Raw genomic sequence first — 21,695 nt, forward strand, 5'->3', positions numbered from 1 at the left:
CATATCTGTGAGTATAAATATGTATTCTTTCTCCTCTCTTTCTCTTTGTTTCTTTCTCTCTATATATAAATATGTACATCCATAAATTATATCAGAATATCAGGAGTTTATTAACTATGAAGAAAAAAAGTCACCAGAGGAAAAAAGATACTTTTACAGAAAGTTTTTTTTTTTTAATTAATAAGACAGACCCAACTATTCCCACTATTTACTAATCTCAGGTATCATTTATTCCAAGTATAGTTACTGAGCTCTTACAAGGTGCCAGGCACTGTATTAGGCCTTGGGAATATAGTAGTATGTAAGACAAACAATCTACTCCTAGAGAGTCAGGTCTTACTGCAGAATAAATAGTCCCTTTAGGGTAAATTTGAGAGTAGGTGATGTATATGAAAGATATACCTTCTGCGGGAAGCCAATTAATAAATAGCTTCTGTCATTACCTTTGTCTGAAGCAAACACTGGGAGCTAAATCAATTGTCTCCTAAATTCATTTTGTTCAATCCTTAACTCATTCAAACAGGACAAACACCAAACAAAATCTCTGCGACTGCTGTTAAGTCACTTCAGTCGTGTCCGACTCTGTGTGACCCCATAGACGGCAGCCCACCAGGCTCTCCCGTCCCTGGGATTCTCCAGGCAAGAATACTGGAGTGGGTTGCCATCTCCTTCTCCAATGCATGAAAGTGAAAAGTGAAAGTGAAGTCGCTCAGTTGTGTCCGACTCTTCGCAACCCCCTGGACTGCAGCCTACCAGGCTCCTCTGAACATGGGATTTTCCAGGCAAGGGTACTGGAGTGGGTTGCCATTGCCTTCTCCAACAAAATCTCTACATACAAGTAAATATTCAGCAAGTTTTGACAATGCTTTTTAAAACTGCTCCATGCTAAATTTCCTTATGTGCCCATGTCTAAATGTCTCCTGCTTACCTGCATGCAGTAAAGAAACTAACATCTGGTTTTTGCTAATTGGACTCTCACATCAGACCATATCATTTAACCAACTCCAGAACTAAAAAAGATTCTTCCTTATCACATGTCAAGTTTAGTAACTGCTACAAGGAAAACATGACCATGCTTCCAAAGAGTAATCCACTTCAGTGTAACTCAAGGTTTGGTTTCAAGGGAGTTTAAAAAAAAAAAAAAGTCCTGTAGCCTACCATGAAGTTAAAGATCAGCCTAAGTGGGTATTGTGGCATTGTTTGCCTTATTATAATTCTTCATCATCTAATTATAATTAAAGAATGCTAGTAGAATTTTGTTTTCAAGTTTCTTAATAACAGTTTTTTTGTTCAAGCTCATTTCTTGTTTTTAATATTTTTTTTAAGCAATATATTTCTTCAAGAGTATTGTCTGTCTTTCAAAATAGAAACTATGAACCTTTAAGTGATTTATCCATTCTGAACTCATTCCCTTGTGAAGGCTGCCATATGTCTTTTCTTTTCCTCATACTTGGAATTATATTTTGTATTTGAGTGGTATTGTTTCTTTTTATATCAGTGATGAAAAGTTTGGCAAATTTCTAAAAGTCTACATATTATATTTTACTATCATTTTGATCAAAATAAATGGAATATATCCTGTTAATATTTTTACAGAACAAGAAAGAGAGGTAAATTCTTTAAAGTAACTTGAGAAGTTTCCTAGACAAAATGTAAGGATTTACAAAATTCTAATCTGGGAAAGATGACCATACAAACCAGTCCCGGGGAATTAGTATTTGACTTGGACTATTGTTACCCCATTGCAAAATTCTTAACTGGTAATTCCTGGTGATTCATAATTTCCCAGAAAAATTTCAGGGTGATCAGCATTTTTTAAAGAAAGTCAAATACTTTTGCAGTCATTGGTGTCATACAGTCAATGATTTATTTTTTAAAAAACAATCTGTGTGAGATTAAGTAAATTCTCTTTTATTCTCAGTTTATGAAGAACTTCTTTATGATCATTAATGGATACAATTTTTTATCCATTCTTTAATATTCATTGAAGTGACCATATTATTTTTCTCATATTTTTATTAAAGTGGGTGACTCACTGATTGATTTTTGAATGTTAACCTTGCATTGTTGGGATAAATTTGACTCCATTATGACAAACTTATTACATTTATATATTACTAGTTTCCATTTTCTAATGTATTGTTTAGGATTATTGAAGCAATATTTGTATAAGCCATTAGTCTGTACTTATTTATCCTTTCTTTAAAAGTCCTTGACAGGTTTTAATATTAAGGTTATCTTAGTCTTTTAAAATGAATTTGAAAGTGTTTTCAGTTTGATTGTCTAGGAGAATTATAAAATTAGTGTAATTTTTCTAAAATGTTTGGAATAATTCACAGGTGAAGCCATCTTGAGTTAAAAACTTTTTGTAGAAAATTTTTTATTAAGGATTCAATTTATTTAATGGATGTTAAATCACTGCAGATATTGACTGCAGCCATGAAATTAAAAGACGCTTACTCCTTGGAAGAAAAGTTATGACCAATTTAGATAGCATATTGAAAAGCACAGACATTACTTTGCCAACAAAGTTCCGTCTAGTCAAGGCTATGGTTTTTCCAGTGGTCACGTATGGATGTGAGAGTTGGACTGTGAAGAAAGCTGAGTGCCGAAGAATTGATGCTTTTGAACTGTGGTGTTGGAGAGGACTCTTGAGAGTCCCTTGGACTGCAAGGAGGTCCAACCAGTCCATCCTAAAGGAGACCAGTCCTGGGTGTTCATTGGAAGGACTGATGCTGAGGCTGAAACTCCAATACTTTGGGCCACCTCATGGGAAGAGCTGACTCATTGGAAAAGACTCTGATGCTGGGAGGGCTGGGGGGCAGGAGGAGAAGAGGACGACAGAAAATGAGATGGCTGGATGGCATCATTGACTCGATGGACATGAGTCTGACTGAGCTCCGGGAGTTGGTGATGGACAGGGAAGCCTGGCGTGCTGCAATTCATGGGGTTGCAAAGAGTTGGACATTACTGAGCGACCGAACTGAACTGAGAACTATTCAAATTTTCTATTTATTATTTTATTAGTTTTGAAAATTTGTGTTTTTCTAGAAATTTATCTATTTCATCTAAATTTTCAAGTATAACAGCTTAAAGTTTTTTCACATTATGCTCTTAGTATCCTTTCAATGTTTCTAGGATTGTAATAATATCCTATTTTTTTTAGTTCTTACATTAGTAATTTGTATCTTTTTATCAGCCTATCTGTCTGAGAGTCTTTTCAAAGAACAAACTTTTGGCTTTGTTGATTTCTTATAAATATTTGTCTTTTTCATTACTTTTTGCTTTTATCTTTAATAGTTTCTTTATTTTGTTGTGGGTTCTTATACATTTCTTCAAATGAATTCTCACAATATGGATTTTCAGCCCTTCTTCTTTTCTAGTCTATCTATTTAAGTTTATAAATTTCCCTCTGATCAGAAATCTGGGAAATTCCTAAAAGTTTTGATATGTTATAGTTTCATCTTCATTTAGATCAAAATATTTTCAATTTTCCCAGCAATCTCTTATTTTCTACAGAGATGATTTATAAATATGGTGGTTGACTTCCAATCATTTGGATTTTAAAAAAATACTACTTTTTATTGATCTCTAGTTTAATTCCACTGAGGTCAAAGAACATACTCTAATTTGAATTGTCTTCTAAAATTTGAGACTTCCTTGATTATCCAGGGTATGGTCAATTTGAGTAAATATCCCACATATACTTTAATATAATAAATAGTTTCAGCTTCCCTTCCCCCACCTCGATGGGAGCGGGGGCGTCCCGCCGCAGACCGAGGAGACCAAGCCGGGGCCCCTCACTTCGGAGTTGGGGCTGAGGCGTCCTCTGGGGAGAGGGCGCCAAGACCGCTGCAGCAGCTGGCCGAGTATTATTGTGCATGTTAGGATTCTCTTTGGAGAAGGAAATGGCAACCCACTCCAGTATTCTTGCCTCGAGAATCCCACGGACAGAGGAGCCTGGTGGCTACAGTCCATGGGGTCACAAAGAGTTGGACACAACTGAGTGACTGAGCAGCAATAAATAGTTTTAGGGTTAGATATTTATTGTCTGCTTTATCCGTTAATGTGATGTATTATACTCTCTTACTATGATTATGCATATTTATACTTTTGGGCTTCCTTGGTGACTCAGCTGGTAAAGAATCTGCCTGCAATTCGGGAGACTTGGATTCCATCCCCAGGTTGGGATGATCCTCTGGAGAAGGGAATAGCTACCCACTCCAGTGTTCTGACCTGGAGAATTCCATGGACTGTATAGACCACAGGGTCACAAAGAGTCAGAAATGGCTAAGCAACTTTCACTTTCCATTTATACTTTCATTTCTGTCAGTTTTTAACATGTATAATTTGAAACTATATTTTCAAGAGTTCATGAATTTAGATTATATAAACCTGGCAGTTTGATCATTCTATCATTTTGAAAAGTCATTACTTGTCCCTAAAACTACTCATTTCTCTGATAATATTATAAATACATTAGTTTTCTTATGGTTATGATTTGCATTATTCCTTTGTCCATTTTTCACTTTCAAATTTTATATTTACATATATTTAAAATGAGCCTTATATAAGCAACATACAGTTGGCTTTTGTTTTTCATCTAAGCTGCAAATCTTTACCTTTGATTTGGAGTTCTGGGGCCTTTAACATTAAATATAGTTAGTAATATTTACAGTTATATAGCTATAATATTCCTACTTCTTTTCTATTTGTTCCTTCTGACTTATACAGATTTTTTTTCTCTCCTTCCCCCCCCCCCTCATTTAAACTAGTTAGTTCCTGGAGGAGAAAATGGCAACTCACTCAAGTATCCTTGCTGGGAAAATCCCATGGACAGTGGAGCTTGGCAAGATACAGTCCAAAGGGTCATAAAGAGTTGGACAGGACTGAGCATACACACACAGACTAGATATTTTCAAGCATTTAATTTTCTATTAGTTTGTTAGTATTTTACAATTGTTTTAAATCATTACACTAAAGTATGAATTCTTGCTTTCTTACAGTCCAACATAAATTAATGTTTTCATCCTTTCCCAAATAATGCTGTTATTACATGTTTACGGACTTTACCCTTTCTCCCATTCACTGTTATTTTCCATGTATTTTAATTTTAGATATATTTATGCTACACAAGAAATTATATTATCATTTTTTAATCAGTTCAGTTCACTTCAGTCACTCAGCCATGTCCAACTCTTTGCAAACCCATGGACTGCAGCACATCAGGCCTCCGTATCCATCACCAACTCCCAGAGTTTACTCAAACTCATGTCCTTTGAGTCCATGATGCCATCCATCCATCTCGTCCTCTGTCATCCCCTTCACCTCCTGCCTTCAATCTTTCCCAGCATCAGGGTCTTTTCAAATGAGTCAGAACTTTGCATCAGGTGGCAAAAGTATTGAAGTTTCAGCTTCAACATACGTCCTTCCAATGAACACTCAGGACTGATCTCCTTTAGGATGGACTGGTTGGATCTCATTGCAGTCCAAGGGACTCTCAAAAGTCTTCTCTAACACCACAGTTCAGAAGCATCAATTTTTCAGTGCTCAGCTTTCTTTATAGTCCAACTCTCACATGCATACATGACTACTGGAAAAACCATAGCCTTAACTAGATGGGCCTTTGTTGACAAAGTAATGTCTCGGCTTTTTAATATGCTGTCTAGGTTGGTCATAGCTTTTTTCCCAAGGAGCAAGCGTCTTTTAATTTCATGGCTTCAGTCACCATTGGCAGTGATTTTGGAGCCCCCTAAAATAAAGTCTGTCACTGTTTCCCCATCTATTTGCCATGAAGTGATGGGACCTGATGCCATGATCTTCATTTTCTGAATGTTGAGCTTTAAGCCAACTTTTTCACTCTCTTCTTTCACTTTCATCAACAGGCTCTTTAGTTCTTCTTTGCTTTCTGCCATAAGGGTGGTGTCATCTGCATATCTGAGGTTATTGCTACTTCTCCCGGCAATCTTGATTCCAGCTTGTGCTTCATCCAGCACAGAATTTCTCATGATGTACTCTGCATAGAAGTTAAATAAGCAGGGTGACAATATACAGCCTTGACGTACTCCTTTCCCAATTTGGAACTAGTCCGTTGTTCCATGTCCAGTTCTAACTGTTGTTTCCTGACCTGCATACAGATTTCTCAAGAGGCAGGTCAGGTGGCCTGGTATTCCCATCTCTTTCAAAATTTCCACAGTTTGTTGTGATCCACAGTCAAAGGCTTTGGCATAGTCAATAAAGCAGAAGTAGATTTTTTTTTGGAACTCCCTTGCTTTTTTGATGATCCAGCAGATGTTGGCAATTTGACCTGTGGTTCCTCTGCCTTTTCTAAATCCAGCTTGAACATCTGGAAGTTCACAATTCATGTATTGCTGAAGACTGGCTCACAGAATTTTGAGCATTACTTTACTGACACGTGCTGCTAAGCTGCTTAAGTCACTGCAGTCGTGTCCTACTCTGTGCGACCCATAGATGGCAGCCCACCAGGCTCCGCAGTCCCTGGGATTCTCCAGGCAAGAGTACTGGAGTGGGTTGCCATTGCCTTCTCCATAGTGACGTGTGAGATGAGTGCAACTGTACGGTAGTTTGAACATTCTTTGGCATTGCCTTTCTTTGGGATTGGAATGAAATTTGACCTTTTCCAGTCCTGTGGCCACTGTTGAGTTTTCCAAATTTGCTGGCATATTGAGTGCAACACTTTCACAGCAACATCTTTTAGGATTGAAATTGCTCAAGTGGAACTCTGTCACCTCCACTAGCTTTATTCGTAGTAATGCTTTCTAAGGCCCACTTGACTACACATTCCAGGATGTCTGGCTGTAGGTGAGTGATCACATCATTGCATTTTTTCATAGCAAATATTAATTTTGTTTACTTGCATTATTTAACAATGGTCATTGATTTCTTTTCTTCTCCCTTTTTTCCTGTTTTTTTCTTTACACTGAGCTTTCTTAGAGGTAAGTCAGTCTGGTACTAGACAAGCTAACAAAGAAACCATTCCCACAACAAATTAGAGTTTCAGCATAGCAATTTCCTGCATGAAGACTAATAAAAGGCAACCAAGAAAGGAGTCTGAAAACCTGAATTTTATGCTAGGCACCACTGGGGGCTATAGAATATTGAACAAGTTTATCAACTTGTCTATATCCATATTTCCTTTAAAATAAGGGAATGGGAGTACAGAAAGGTGATTTCAATTTTGATTTTCTAAGATGTTTTTCCTTGCCAGGACTAGTTGAGTAGACTGTCATATCTTAATTGTTACTAATATAATTACATTAAATTAAAGAATAGAGTTTATTTTATTAAATTATCTTAATGCAATTAGAGCCACAAGTATCATTAATGTGAATTTTTTACTGTTGCTACTCACATCTAAAAGTTGAACCAACTAAAATATTTCCATTTTTTTTTCCAAATCATTATATGAAAATTATGTTCTCAGTTACATTTAACATTCTAATGACTATTAAAACATTTGCCGCTTTTCTGATTACATAATTTTATAGATTATGTATTATCTTCTGTTTATCTGTAATGGTTACTTCCAATACTAAGCATATATTCATTCACAGACAGCTATAAAGGCAAGTTTTCTTTTGTGGTGTGTTATTTTATGTTGTCAGTTATGTCAAGAGATGTATTAAAATTCTCAAACTTTCATTTTAGCTCACTTTAATTTAAAAAATACACATGCCACATACCTTTCTGGGTGCTGAACGGAATAAGAGGTAAAATATTTGGTTAAAGCAATCCAAAGAATTGATGCTTTTGAACTGTGGTATTGGAGAAGACTCTTGACAGTCCCTTGGCCTGCAAAGGGATCCAAATCAATCCATTGTGAAGGAGATCAGCCCTGGGATTTCTTTGGAAGGAATGATGCTAAAGCTGAAACTCCAGTACTTTGGCCAACTCATGCAAAGAGTTGACTCATTGGAAAAGACTCTGATGCTGGAAGGGATTGGGGGCAGGGGGAGAAGGGGACAACAGAGGATGGGATGGCTGGATGGCATCACTGACTCAATAGATGTGAGTCTGAGTGAACTCAGGGAGTTGGCGATGGACAGGGAGGCCTGGCATGCTGCAATTCATTGGGTCGCAAAGAGCAGACACAACTAAGCAACTGAACTGAACTGAACTGAACTGAACTGAACTGAAAGCAATCCCTATGAGGTTAGAAATAAAATTTAAAGAAACACTAAAATTTCTTGTTTCTTTATACATAACAGGAATTTGGTAAATATTGAATAAATGAATGAATGAATGTGAAAACAAGGGAATTAAATTTTACAGAATTTAAATTTAAACAGGGACATAATTGTGAGTGAATGAAACACATCTTGGCAATATCTGGGACCATCAGAGTTACTTGATTCATATGTTTAAAAAGAAACTTTTCCTGAATGGACCAGCATTTTTGTCATCACAAGCCCATGCTATAGTAATTAGTATCTGCCAGCACTATTCCATTGTAATCATGTAGAAATGAATACTTATCTAGGGAAGTTCAAGGCTAGGAATGTCATTCTGCTTTAAACACTGCTCCTTCTCATTTGCTCTTATCTTGGAAACTTCATGCTGAACTCTATCCATAATGTTTGACTTGTTAAAGTTACACATTATCATTCACAAAGTTTTTACAAAGAAAAGAGCATTCTATATTGTATACCTATGTTCACTGTCCAAAATTCAGCTCACTCAAAGAACAATTAGTCTTATTTGACTTAAGCAGGAAGAAAATGTTCAGTTTTCTAATAAGTTCTTACAATCAACATATTTTTTCTCTTGGAAATATATTCAAAATGCTCATTTCTTTTCCATGGTTTTCTAATGGCTGTTCTTTCATATCTCTTCATAAAACATTGTCTTTGCTTCCCTGGTGGCTCAGAGGTTAAAGTGTCTGCCTGGAATGAGGGAGAACCAGGTTCGATCCCTGGGTTGGGAAGATCCCCTGGAGAAGGAAATGGCAACCCACTCCAGTACTCTTGCCTGGAAAATCCCATGGAAGGAGGAGCCTGGTAGGCTACAGTCCATGGGTTGCAAAGAGTCGGACACGACTGAGCGACTTCACTTTCACTTTCACTTTCTTCTAGAATTTACTATGGGAGAGTGAAGAAAAGGCATCACTAGCTTCAGCAATTGGGAATGGACATTGAGATCAAAAGGGATAAGTCTTGTTCTCACAGAGAAAGGGACAAACCATGTCCTCATGAAAGAAAGTTCTTCTGGATGGATCTTCAGCATGTCCACAGCATTCTAAAGAACTCTGCGTGCACCTTCTCCTGGGCTGTGCTCTGCTGTGCTTAGTTGCTCAGTCATGTCACACCCTTTGGGACCCAATGGACTGCAACCGAATAGGCTCCTCTATCCATGAGAATTCTCCAGGCAAGAATACTGGAGTGGGTTGCCATGCCTGCTCAGAGATAGGTGGATCTTCCCAACTCAGAGATAGGTGGGTTGGGCAGGTGGATTCTTTATTGTCTGAGCCACCAGCGAACCCCAAGAATAGTGGAGTGGGTAGCCTCTCCCTTTTCCAGGGGATCTTTCCCACCCAGGAATCAAATGGGGGTCTCCTGGATTGCTGGCTGATTCTTTACCAGCTGAGCTGCCCGGGAAGCCTTACCTTCTCCTAGTAACTATAAAAACAATACATTTTCATTGTATGAAGCTTGGAGAAATAGTGTATGAAGAGGAAAACTTTAAAAGCATGAGTAATTTTGCCACACAGAATATTTGATAATTCTGTCATGATTTTCTTCATGCTAAATCAATATTGTATGTGCAATTTTATATCCAGTATTTTTTTATTATAAGTTATAGATGTACTAAAATGTATTTATTAATGTCCCTATTAATGAGCATTTAGGCTATTTTTACATTTTAAATTTTTTAATAATTTTAGATGTACATCATCATTGTCCACAAATCTTTATATTCATAGTTAATTATTTTCATATGATGAATTACTAGTCATGGAGTTAAGTCTACTTTGAGCATAGCATTTTATAGCTCTAAAATTTCCAAATTACCAAGAAGACAATTTTTTTTTGTACTCCAAGCTGTGATGAACAAGAATAGCTATTTTTAGCAACCTCAACAAACCAGATATGATAGCTTTCTTTGCTCTTTGCCAATTTGTAGAAGAATAAATGTATCTGTTAGTTTCATATGTGTTTGTTTCACAACTTCTTTGAAACAAAGAAGTTTAGCTGTATTGTAGAAAAAGGGTTTAATCAGAAACTGAAGCTAGTGAAATGCAGATACTTGCATCGGCTGAACACATTTGGTTTCCTCACTTCTCCAATTGTACAGGTATCTGCATGTGGGTCATTGCTACCATGTTACACATGGTGCCACTTTTTCTCTGCCTAGCTGGCCCACCAGCTACCTATAATCTATGCAATTGAAAGGTTCTTTTGTGCAGAGATGATCAAGCTATTGATCATCTTTGAACTAGATGTCAATGACTTTTCTCTGACAGGGTAAGTTTGTTCTGCATTTAATACAGGACACCAAGGGTGCTTAAGACTCAGGTCCATGGAACCTGAGATTACCGTATAGATGTGTATCACTACATTGTGTGATGAGAAGGAAAGGATAAGTGCTGGACCTGATGCCAAGAGCAATGATGTTACATATTCATCAAACATTATAAATTTATTTCAAAAACTGTCAGTGTAAGTCAGTACCTTCTTATTTGATCCACAACCTCAAGGTTTTCCAGAAAATAAATATGCTGTGGACAAGTTGTTTGACTTTTGGGCAGAGGTTAATCATTTGATCATAAACTTATTTTTATGCTTTCTGATGATTTTTGTTTTGTTTCCTGAGCTAAGTATTCTTAAGAAATTCTGCAGTGGTAAGTGAAATCACATTATAACTGCTAAAAATCTCCTTCTGGCTTATTCAACATTCAAACAATATTTATTAACCACAGGTAGTTAGAGTGTATGGATGAAGAACATAATCTCTGTGGTCTGACCAGACTACCCGGCTCCAATCCAGCTTCTCCACTTAGTAACTGTGACTTTGGACAATTTAGTTAGCCTCTCAGTGCCTCAGTTTCCTCTGTAAAATGGGGAGAATTCAGATCCTACTTCAAGAGGTGCTATGATTAAATAACTTGTGCTTATAACAATCTCTGAAATATGTAGCTGTTTATAGATGGTATTGATGTATGTAATGCATCTACGCACCAAACATTTTGCTCAAGATAATAATATAAATAAACACAAATTAGAGGTAGTGACTAATCTCAACTAATTTACATCACAGTAGTGAAAATAGAACATACACGCAAAGGTTACAAATTCTTCAGTGCTCATATAAATGAATTAAAGTGTTCATTAATTTCACCTTGTTCATTGTAATCTAGCACTGCACCTTAAATGGACTTCTCCTTAACAGGTTCTTAACTATGTACCTGTCTGACTACGTACCTGACTGTGTGGATCACAATAAACTGTGGAAAATTCTGAAAGAGATGGGAATACCAGACCACCTGACCTGCCTCTTGAGAAACCTGTATGCGGGTCAGGAAGCAACAGTTAGAACGGAACATGGAACAACAGACTGGTTCCAAATAGGAAAAGGAGTATGTCAAGGCTATATATTGTCACCCTGCTTATTTAACTTCTATGCAGAGTACATCATGAGAAACGCTGGGGTGGAAGAAGAACAAGCTGGAATCAAGATTGCTGGGAGAAATATCAGTCACCTCAGATATGCAGATGACACCACCCTTATGGCAGAAAGTGAAGAGGAACTAAAAAGCCTCTTGATGAAAGTGAAAGAGGAGAGTGAAAAAAGTTGGCTTAACGCTCAACATTCAGAAAACGGAGATCATGGCATCTGGTCCCATCACTTCATGGTAAATAGATGGGGAAACAGAGGAAACAGTGTCAGACTTTATATTATGGGCTCCAAAATCACTGCAGATGGTGATTGCAGTTATGAAATTAAAAGATGCTTACTCCTTGGAAGGAAAGTTATGACCAACCTAGATAGCATATTCAAAAGCAGAGACATTACTTTGCTAACAAAGGTCCATCTAGTCAAGGCTATGGTTTTTCCAGTGGTCATGTATGACTGTGAAGAAAGCTGAGTGCTGAAGAATTGATGCTTTTGAACTGTGGTGTTGGAGAAGACTCTTAGGGTCCCTTGGACTGCAAGGAGATCCAACCAGTCCATTCTGAAGGAGATCAGTCCTGGGTGTTCATTGGAAGGACTGATGTTGAAGCTGAAACTCCAGTACTTTGGCCACCACATGCAAAGAGTTGACTCATTGGAAAAGACCCTGATGCTGGGAGGGATTGGGGGCAGGAGGAGAAGGGGATGACAGAGGATGAGATGGCTGGATGGCATTACCGACTCGATGGACATGAGTTTGGGTAAACTCTGGGAGTTGGTGATGGACAGGGAGGCCTGGCATGCTGCAATTCATGGGCCACAAAGAGCTGGACACAACTGAGTGACTGAACTGAGCTGAACTGATGTACCTGTCTGTTCTTTCCTACCAGATTTTGATCTGCTTGAAACTCATGTATTTCATCCTCTCCCTCCTTGCTTCGTTCCTTGGCTGGCACATACTAAATGTGCAGTAAATGAAAAATACAAGACAGTCTATGGCAATTGCCACAGGATCAGCACAATCAACCCAGGTGGTGCTAGTGGTAAAGAACCCTCCTGCCAATGCAGGTTAGACATAAGAGACATGGGTTTGATCTCTGGATCGGGAAGATCCTGGAGGAGGGCATGGCAACTCACTCCAGTATTTTTGCCTGGAGAATCCCATGGACAGAGGAGCATGCCAGGCTACAGTCCATAGGGTCACAGAGAGTCATTCATAATGGAAGCAACTGAGCACACATGCATCACAGAACACTGCGGACACTCACCTTCATCTCTTGCCATGAAAGCTGGAGAGTCCAGAAATACTAGCCCTGATTTGCATCACTAAAGTTTTATGAAAAACATGGCACTGAAGGAGATTCTTAAACAACTGTGTAAGGTGCTCAATCCCATTGAGTTTTGTCTTCTTTAATCAGCCTTTTATGACTATTTCTCTTCATGTGAAATTCAGGAAATATGCATTTCTTTACTGAGCACATGCATCCTCAAATTTGCAGAAATAATCCAAGCATTGATTTTGAAGATGAAGTTCACCCCCAGTGCACACGTTCTGGGAAATGGAGAGATATATGACAGAGATACACATCATGCATCCAAAGATAACTTCATAATGGTTTCTGGGTTGTTAACGTTGGAGGAAACCATCGCCTTTTAGACGAAAGTTACAGTAAATGTCACCATATGAATAAACATTGTAGTGACATGCTTAAGCCTGGTTTTACTTGTTATGATTATGTTGCCTCTTACCATCAGAAGCGACTCCCTCATATTTTCCTTCACATTAACATTTACGATGAAGGGGCAGCATTCCCTTGGCGCACATGGGCCAAAATGAGCCCCATTACACCCAGCAATATTTCAACAGTCACAGACCAGTGAGAGACCAGCCTAAACCCAGCTTGCTCCGAACCTTAGCATGTTCCACCAGCTTTACCCCAGCCAACAGAACTGCCATTTGAAATCCATCTGCTACATTTCATGGACCTCAATTCTGATGTAGCACGTAGTTGTTGAGCTCAAACTGAGCAGAAAGGACCAGAGGTTCTAAGGGGAAACATTCTTCAGCTCTGCTACACGATCCCAAAGACATGAAACACCTAAGACAGCGCCGTGAGGCATAGTTTTCAGTGCAGAAGCAGCAGAAAAAAGAACATGACTCCCCACCCCTTCCTTATATACCAATGAGATTTGCTAGTTTAACCAGGGCTGCAGTACAAAAGCACTCATGGTTCATGTTATATTAATAGTGTGGCCTGATTATCAAAAACCATTACTCTTAGTTATCTAGCAGCGACTGTATGAAGCTGCTATAAGTCAGAGTGACTGCCCACACAGCATTTGCTCCCTGCTTATGATAACAGTATTCTTAATGCAAAAGTGCATTTGTAAAATTATTGCCATTTAAAGATCAGGTTTGTTATAAATGAGATGTGATCACACAATTGCTTTTCCCTGTATAAAAAAAATTAAATGCATAAATTACACATCAGTATCCTCCACTGTCATGGCTTCACAAGGGTCAGTTTCCTTGTGGTCAAACTCGGAGGTATGGCTTTCAAAGCAGACGTGTTGTTAGCTGAATCCTGGCCAGGGGCACAAGCAGTGGCTTTTCTTCTCCTGTTCTTTGATGTTGTCTTCTGTAGTACTGATTGAAGGCCCTGTGGATCCAACCCTTTTTTATGCTGGTTGAGGGGTGCTTTGTTTAGTTTAGTTTTGTTTTTTAAAAGCAGTAATGATAATGGATCGGAAGCCATACCATTTCCCCATAGATTCAGATCATTGTTTCCGGCTCTTTGCAGAATTCCATGTGGCTCGGAGTGACTGCATTCACCGCTTCTTTGAGCTAATGCCACTGGTTGACTTTTTAATTCCACCCCCCTTACTGTGACACTTTCACAGGCTCAGGGTTTGTATGGAAGAAGAGACAAAGACAGGAAGGAAAGCAACTCTAATAAAGTAAAAGAACTCAGTTATAATGCTCACTAATCTCCTTCTCTGGGTTATATGTTTCATTATACACATTACCCCAACTGGGAATAAGAGAGCTATGGCTTTACTTGTGAAAACGCAAGGGACGCTTACTGTGCATCTTTCCAAGCTCCTGAGTTTCCTTGTAAACAAACATATAAGGGGTAAATATACAGGACACTCTCTCCCCTTATGCTTTTCCTATTTGAACAGCATTTTAGAATCTTTGATTGTTATAGACAGTTAAGCTTTTCAGCCCTAATTCATTAAAAAATATATATTCATGACAAGTTGTTTGAAATGTGGTCCCTTAAGCTTTTTCTGTCTTTTAGAAACTGTTTCATATCACTATCTAAGAAGAAAAGCCAGCCAAGATTTACATTTTAATTTAGTTAACCAAATAGTTCAGACTGTGTTCTCCAAAGACAAAGACTGGTCTGTAAGTGGGCCGGATTTTCCTGTATTTTATTGCTGTAATTTGCATGAGAAACACCAGATCCTGTATAATTGTTGCTTTGTTGTTGTGATCCGAGTAGCTGTTTCCAATGTCAATAATTATAACTTGAAATGAAATTTAGTAGCAGTTAGGGGGTGGGGAGTGGAGGCGACTGCCAGCCAGTCAGAATTTCACATCAAACTAACCACAGTCTAGCCTCCTAATGTGATGCGTGCAGCCACCAGGCTTCCAACAGAACTCCACATAAAGTCCCTGGAAAGAGCCAGTCACTTGAGCCTGGCTGCACTCAGCATCTTGTGCTGTGCCATTTTGTTTGGTGTCTAATGAAAAATGAGCATGTTTTATATATGATGGCTGCTAATTGCTTCATTACCCATGCAAATTATAAAGGCAAACTGTCTCTTATCATAAAATTGGTAACTAGGCCATTGAAAACCAAAGCTTAGGAAAGCACTGTGATGTCCATGCTTCTTTTGCTCCTGTATTCTCTTTCTCTCTCTCTCTTTTTTTTTATGACTTTGTGTTAAGTTGGAGCACTTTCTCTGTGGTCATTTACTCTTTTATTCTTCAATTATGATAAGCTTGTAATATACGGAGCAAAGGGCTGTGTCAGATTGCCACTGTTGCTGAGGCTCTTAGCCCAGTGGCATCAGCGGACCTACCCACTGCTTTGCCCTGATGCTCCCAACATATGCGAGAGGAAGGACATTTCAAGGGAGGCTGCAACATCCTAGAGCCATGTGCCTACACTGACCCTTCGTCAATATGGGAAGACGCTATGGCTGGTGGTCACTCACTGCTATACCAACTGTATTCAAAGTAACATGAAGCCAACAGTGTGGAAAAAGTAGAATGAGAGGGTAAGCCAGCTGGGGAACGGAATGCCTCCTAAGACCTCCAGGAAGAGTGGGGTGTCATGACAGACACTCATCTCCTCATTGCTTGAAATTTGGGACCTCCTAAGCCCCTTCCAGCCTTGACTCAGGCTACTTTCCAATTTCCCTGATAATCAGCCCAGAGCTAACAGACAGCCATTTGTTGTCTTCCATGTTGTTTTTCTTATTGGAGGAAAAAGAAAGGTCTTCACTGAAGAAATTCCCAAAAACCAATTAATATATGACATACAACCAAAATCTTATAATACAGTTTTCATGGGGGTCCCCACCTCAAGGATGTCAGGGGTATAAATGAGAGGAAGGAAGAATCTTTTACACTCCACATAATTCCCCACTAACCAGCAGAAGTGGTGTCAAGGTAACAAAGAAATTCTGCCTATGCACTAATTCCTCACCGCAGCTGTTGGGGTGTTAGATTAGGAGGCTGTACACCTTTCCCAGGAATATTAAAGCAGACTGTCTCACCGCCTGTGTTTGTCCTCATAGCCTCATTCTTGCTGCTAGCAGAGCATGTCCCAACTGTTGTCAATTTATCAATGTAGCCTGCACTGGTGGGCACAGTGTGAGCAGCCATTAGGACAGGTGCCTCTATCCATCACAGCCAGTCACTTATTCCACCTTGTCAAGGAAACTAAATGGAGCTTTTGGAGAAATGTAAACAACTCTCTAATGGACAATCAAAGCGCCACTTTCTGAAGCAAACAAGAGGAAGAAATCTGACAAGACATTTGGGGGGGGTGGATAATATTTAAGTGTTTTCTGAAAGAACTTTTTAATGGTTGTGGTTTGAAAACACTGGGGCAGTGTGGGCAGGAGAGGAAGTAAACGGGAAAAGTCAAAGAATTCAAGCAAAGTCCTTCTTGTGGCCAAAGACGGAGAAAAAGGCTTGTGAAGTGGTGACGTGCTGAGTGAAGGAAGGGTCGACTGTTCTGGGGGAAGAGCCATAAAACTGACAAGAAATCAACTTCAAAAAAATCAAGAAACTTCTAGTGGAAATTGAAGGCTTGCAGTTGATTTTTTTTTTTTTATTAACGTATTGTTAAAGTTCCAAATGCCTAAGAAGAGAGCAGAAAAACACTAATTAAATATCCTCTACCCAAGACCACCCTTCATGGCAGAAGCCTAACTAAACAGATGGCCTTTTCAGTGTCTCCCAGAACACGGAAAGTTCTGGCTTTGTCAAACCAGAAAGGGAAGCAAATTTCTCAGAAAATTCCCTGACTTTAACCCCCTGCTTGGGACCATTCTTAGCAGATCCGCGTCCCCCTGCTGTGGTGGTGGTGAGGGGGAGGGGACGACCTCCAAAGCAGCGATTTCAAGCTAGGGCATTCAGGGTCACACCTTGAATGTCACTCCACAGTGACGAAGTGGCCAGGGCAAAGCAGTAGACCAGGTGTTCCTGGCACCACAAGCCCAGTGCTTTTTGGCAGATGGACAGCACCACACTGAGCTGGTTGGAGCTTCTGGGTGGCCTTCCAGCATTACTTTTTGCTTATTCATTCTGGAGGCAACAAGGCCTGAAGTAGGTGCCAATGGTTGCATCATGGGAGAGGAGAGGTGATTGATCTCAGAGCAGGACATAAATAAAGAGAAAAGAGAGATGCTGTGGGGAGAGGTGACTTTCTGGGATCAGGTAGATGCTAGGGACCAAGAGGTCACTGCAACCTTATCACCTGATGTGTCTGGGAATAAAGAAGCCTGAGTCAAAAGCACTGAAATTGGCCCTAACACTTTCTCACAAGAGAATGAAGGCCTGAGACTACTTGGTTTTCCCTGGTGGGGGTCAGCTACTTTGTTCTTTTCGCTGTCCCTAATTTATGGTGCCCTGGGATCTAGAGGTCAATATCCTAATCATGTAAGGTGAGCAAGCATTGGCTATTATCAGCCGTCTAGCGGCACTATGACCCCAGCTCAAAAGCCATGTCTTCCTGACAGTCAAGACCAAACAAGAGGATGGTGGTGACTAACCACTCCACTGGGAACAATGTGCATCTTTGTATCTGGTGAGCCATTTTCCAAGCCAATACTGTCCATTAGAACATTCTGTGGTAATGGAAATTTTCTGTGGCACCTAACATAAAAGTCATCAGCTGTAACTGGCTTTTGAGCACTTGAAATGTGGTAAGCATGACTGAGAAAATAAATATTTAACATGTATTTAATTTCAATTAATTCAAACTTTGAAATAGTCCCACTTGACTAGTGGCCACTATTGTGAAAGACAGTTCTTGACCCATTTCTTGAAAAAAAAGTTTGACTACATATGAATCTAATGAAGTTCTTTTGGAATTGTGCTGTTCAATATAGCTATCCACATGTAGCTATTTAAATTTAAATTAATATAATTAAAAATAAGCGAAAATTTATTCTTTAGTGTCACCGGTCACATTTCCAGTGTTCAACAGCCACCCATGCCTAGGGGTGCTGGATCAGCCAAACACAAACACAGAACTGTTCCATCATCATGGCAAGTCCAACTGGACAGAGATGCACTGGGTGTCAACCAACTCAAGGAGCAATGAAACCACTAAAAAACAGCAATTCAACAAAATGTTTACTATGTATCTACTTTTTGCATTTTTTAAGCCAAATTTTATGCTACAGTGGTAAAAAGGAGATGCGCAAATCTGCCCATATGGAATTAGAAATGAGAGGAGATTCAGAAGAGTAAATAATTTTATTTCTGTAAGTATTATAAGAGGAGTGACTATTTCGAGCTATGGTAGCTCAGAGAAAAGATCAGCTAACCTAACTTCAAGTATCAGAAAAATTTTCTCAGAGGAAGAAATGCCAAAGCCGAGACCTGAGGAATAAGGAGGCATTAACCAGCCGTGTTGGAGGCTGTGGCAAATTTTGCAAGGGGTCAATGGTGAGAAAGGTAAGCAAAAGCTAGATCCCATGGGGCCTTGTAAACCCAATGTCTGACCTTAATCTAAGAGCTCTGCTGAGCCACAGAAGGGCTTTAAGCAGGGAAAGAGACCAGTCATGGGCCCACTTTTGAAAATTCCCTGACTCCACTTGAGAAAATGATTTACCACAAGGGGAAAGACTAGAGACCAGTTAGAGGGATATTAGAATAACTCAAGCAAGACATGATGGTGGCCTAGAGTATGTTGGAGTAGGAACAGAGGAAAGTAAAAAAATTTGAGAACTGCATGAAAATTAGCACACAATCTTTCTTCATTGTTCTACAAAGTCTGCTTACTTATCTAGGTTACATTTATTTATTCAAACTATGCCATTTGAAAATGAAAACAGCAAACAAACAATTGGAAGCCTCTCTGTTGCTCATTCTAATATTCCCCCCAAATGTAATATGATCTTTATCTGTATCAATAGTGTTTATTGGAGATTAAAATCTTCTTAAGGCCAGAGGCCAAGCTTATTTCAGTTTGTACAGCACTCAGCATAGTGTCATAAGCAGATTGGTAATTAATTAAAGCTTTCTAGTAATTTGGAAATGTAGTTCAAATACTCTTAAGATAGATGTTGGTGGTACTATGTTTCAAGATATATTTCTTTCAAAGTAAAGCTTTAACTTCAGTTTTCCAGCAGAAGTTAACTCACTGAATCATCCAGGCAAGAAGGCTTCTTGATTCCTTGGTTTCAGATTTCTCAGTTTCAGATTTCTCAATTTCAGATTTTAGATTCCTCAATGGCTTATTAATTTGCATATATACCAGTGGCAAAATTAATTTTGCTTATATAGTTTAGGCATCTGTTTTCATTAATTGATTATGATGAAAATTTACCGGTTACCACTTTACAGTTTTCAATAAGATATGTGTTGACTTCGTTTAAATAGAGTGATTCTGTTATCCCTTCAGGGAAAAAAAGGAAGAACAAAGAAGTTTTGCATTAGCCTGGAGTAGAATCAAGAACAATTGAAAGATAATGAAAACCCACCTTGTGGCTTCCTTGGAGATTCAAAGACTGGGTCCAGCTACCTCTGAGATAAGATGTGAATCACCTAGGTGTTTACTCTCATCTGCAGCCTATCAGCAAATTTGCTCCCCAGATGGATCCAGAAGTATGAAAACATCTGAATTCTGTAGTACTGCTAGTGTTCTATTGTTGCCAGTTGAACCCTAAAATCGCATCATGTATCTTGGCATTCATGGCCTTAACAGTCCTGGTTTTCATTATTTGGGAGTGACCCTGAATGAAGTTAATCACCGTGGCACCCTTTTCTAGTATTATAATGAAAACAGACTCAGAGCAGCTATGTCACTTGCCCAAGGGCCCCCAGTTAGCAAAATTTGCAGACCCAGGCTTGTCTAACTCCAAAGTGAGCTTCTTTGACCACATTATCCTGCTCCCAACAACACAGTGATTTAAATATTACTGAGGCATGAAATTCAAAGGCCTGGTCTTGTGGCTGAGGCAGAGTCTGAATCACTGAGCTGGTGGAGCGTCTGGCTGGCCACCCAGGACCTCCTCTCCTGGGGGCACTAGGGCTTTCCAGTCTCCTCAATGAACAAATAAACAAAACTGCTTGGTGCGAAACTGCTGAAAAGTAGACTAATTGTTTGGGCCTGGTGATAAAACTGAAAAGGAAATCACGCTTTTTAAGAACTTCAGGATTTAAAGAGTTCTCAGTCAATGATAATCTGACGGCAGGCACTCGGGGGCAGGGCAGGTGGACGAAGCAGAGAGTGTGGTTCTGACGTTTGGAAACAGCACGGAGTTATTTCTCTGCTGATGATCAGGGGGTGTTGTTCTGGAGATTTACAGCCTCTGTAATCGCTGCTCTGGACGTGGCTGTAGTAGATGTGATTTGTGTCTGGCTAACATCATGTGACTGGGTCGTCCATGGCTCAGTCATTTCGAGGTCGCTACCTTAGTATTGCCAAGAATACGTATGTGTATTTTCATATATCAGGTGCCCCTCAATATGGGAAAACTTACTGTAAAACTAAATTCTCTAACTCCCATATTTTTTTATTGAGTCACAGTAAAAAGAGGAAGATAAAATCCAGGGGTGGCTCTTCTATGTGCTGATCATTTTAATCCTGATGGGAAAATGACCCACGGAAGGTGTGGAAACAAGACTACACTTCAAAGAGCATGTGTCATTTTTAGAGAATAAAAGCAAAATTACCATAGGCGTTCTCTTCCTCCTGAGACCTTGTCCCAGGCTCTGTTTTAACTTCCTAGGTCCCAAATCAGTCTTCACTGTTGGATTACACTGTTCTGTTTAAATAAGAAAAAGTGAGACTATAGAAAACCACAGTGCTTGAGGGAATATTCCTAAAAATCAACATTGTCCCTAATCTAACTTTCTCTCTTCCTCTTTAAGAGAATTTCTACTGTGCAGGAGATTTTTAGTTCGCCAAATGATGCTTACTGTGTGTTTGTTTTTTTTTTTTTTTTAATTGAAGGATAATTGCTTTACAGTATTGGGTTGGTTTCTACCAGATATCAGTATGAATCAGCCATAGGTTTACCTATGTTCCCTCCTACTTGAACATCCCTCCCACTTCTCTCCCCATCCCACCCCTCTAGGTTGTTACCAAGCCCTCGTTTGAGTTCCCTGAGTCATACAGTAAATTCCCACTAGCTATCTATTTTACATATGGTAATATATGTTTCCATGTTACTCTCTTCATACATCTCATTCTCTCTTTGTTTTTAAGCCTGGGTCATAAAATCAGGAGATGATTCATATGCCTTCCTTGGTCTTCTTTCCCTTGTCTTTGATTCTCAAAGCATCTGCAACAGCATCCTCCATTTACTTACAACTT

Source organism: Oryx dammah, unplaced genomic scaffold (assembly GCF_014754425.2).
Source record: "Oryx dammah isolate SB20612 unplaced genomic scaffold, SCBI_Odam_1.1 HiC_scaffold_28, whole genome shotgun sequence".
Taxonomy (NCBI): Eukaryota; Metazoa; Chordata; class Mammalia; order Artiodactyla; family Bovidae; genus Oryx; species Oryx dammah.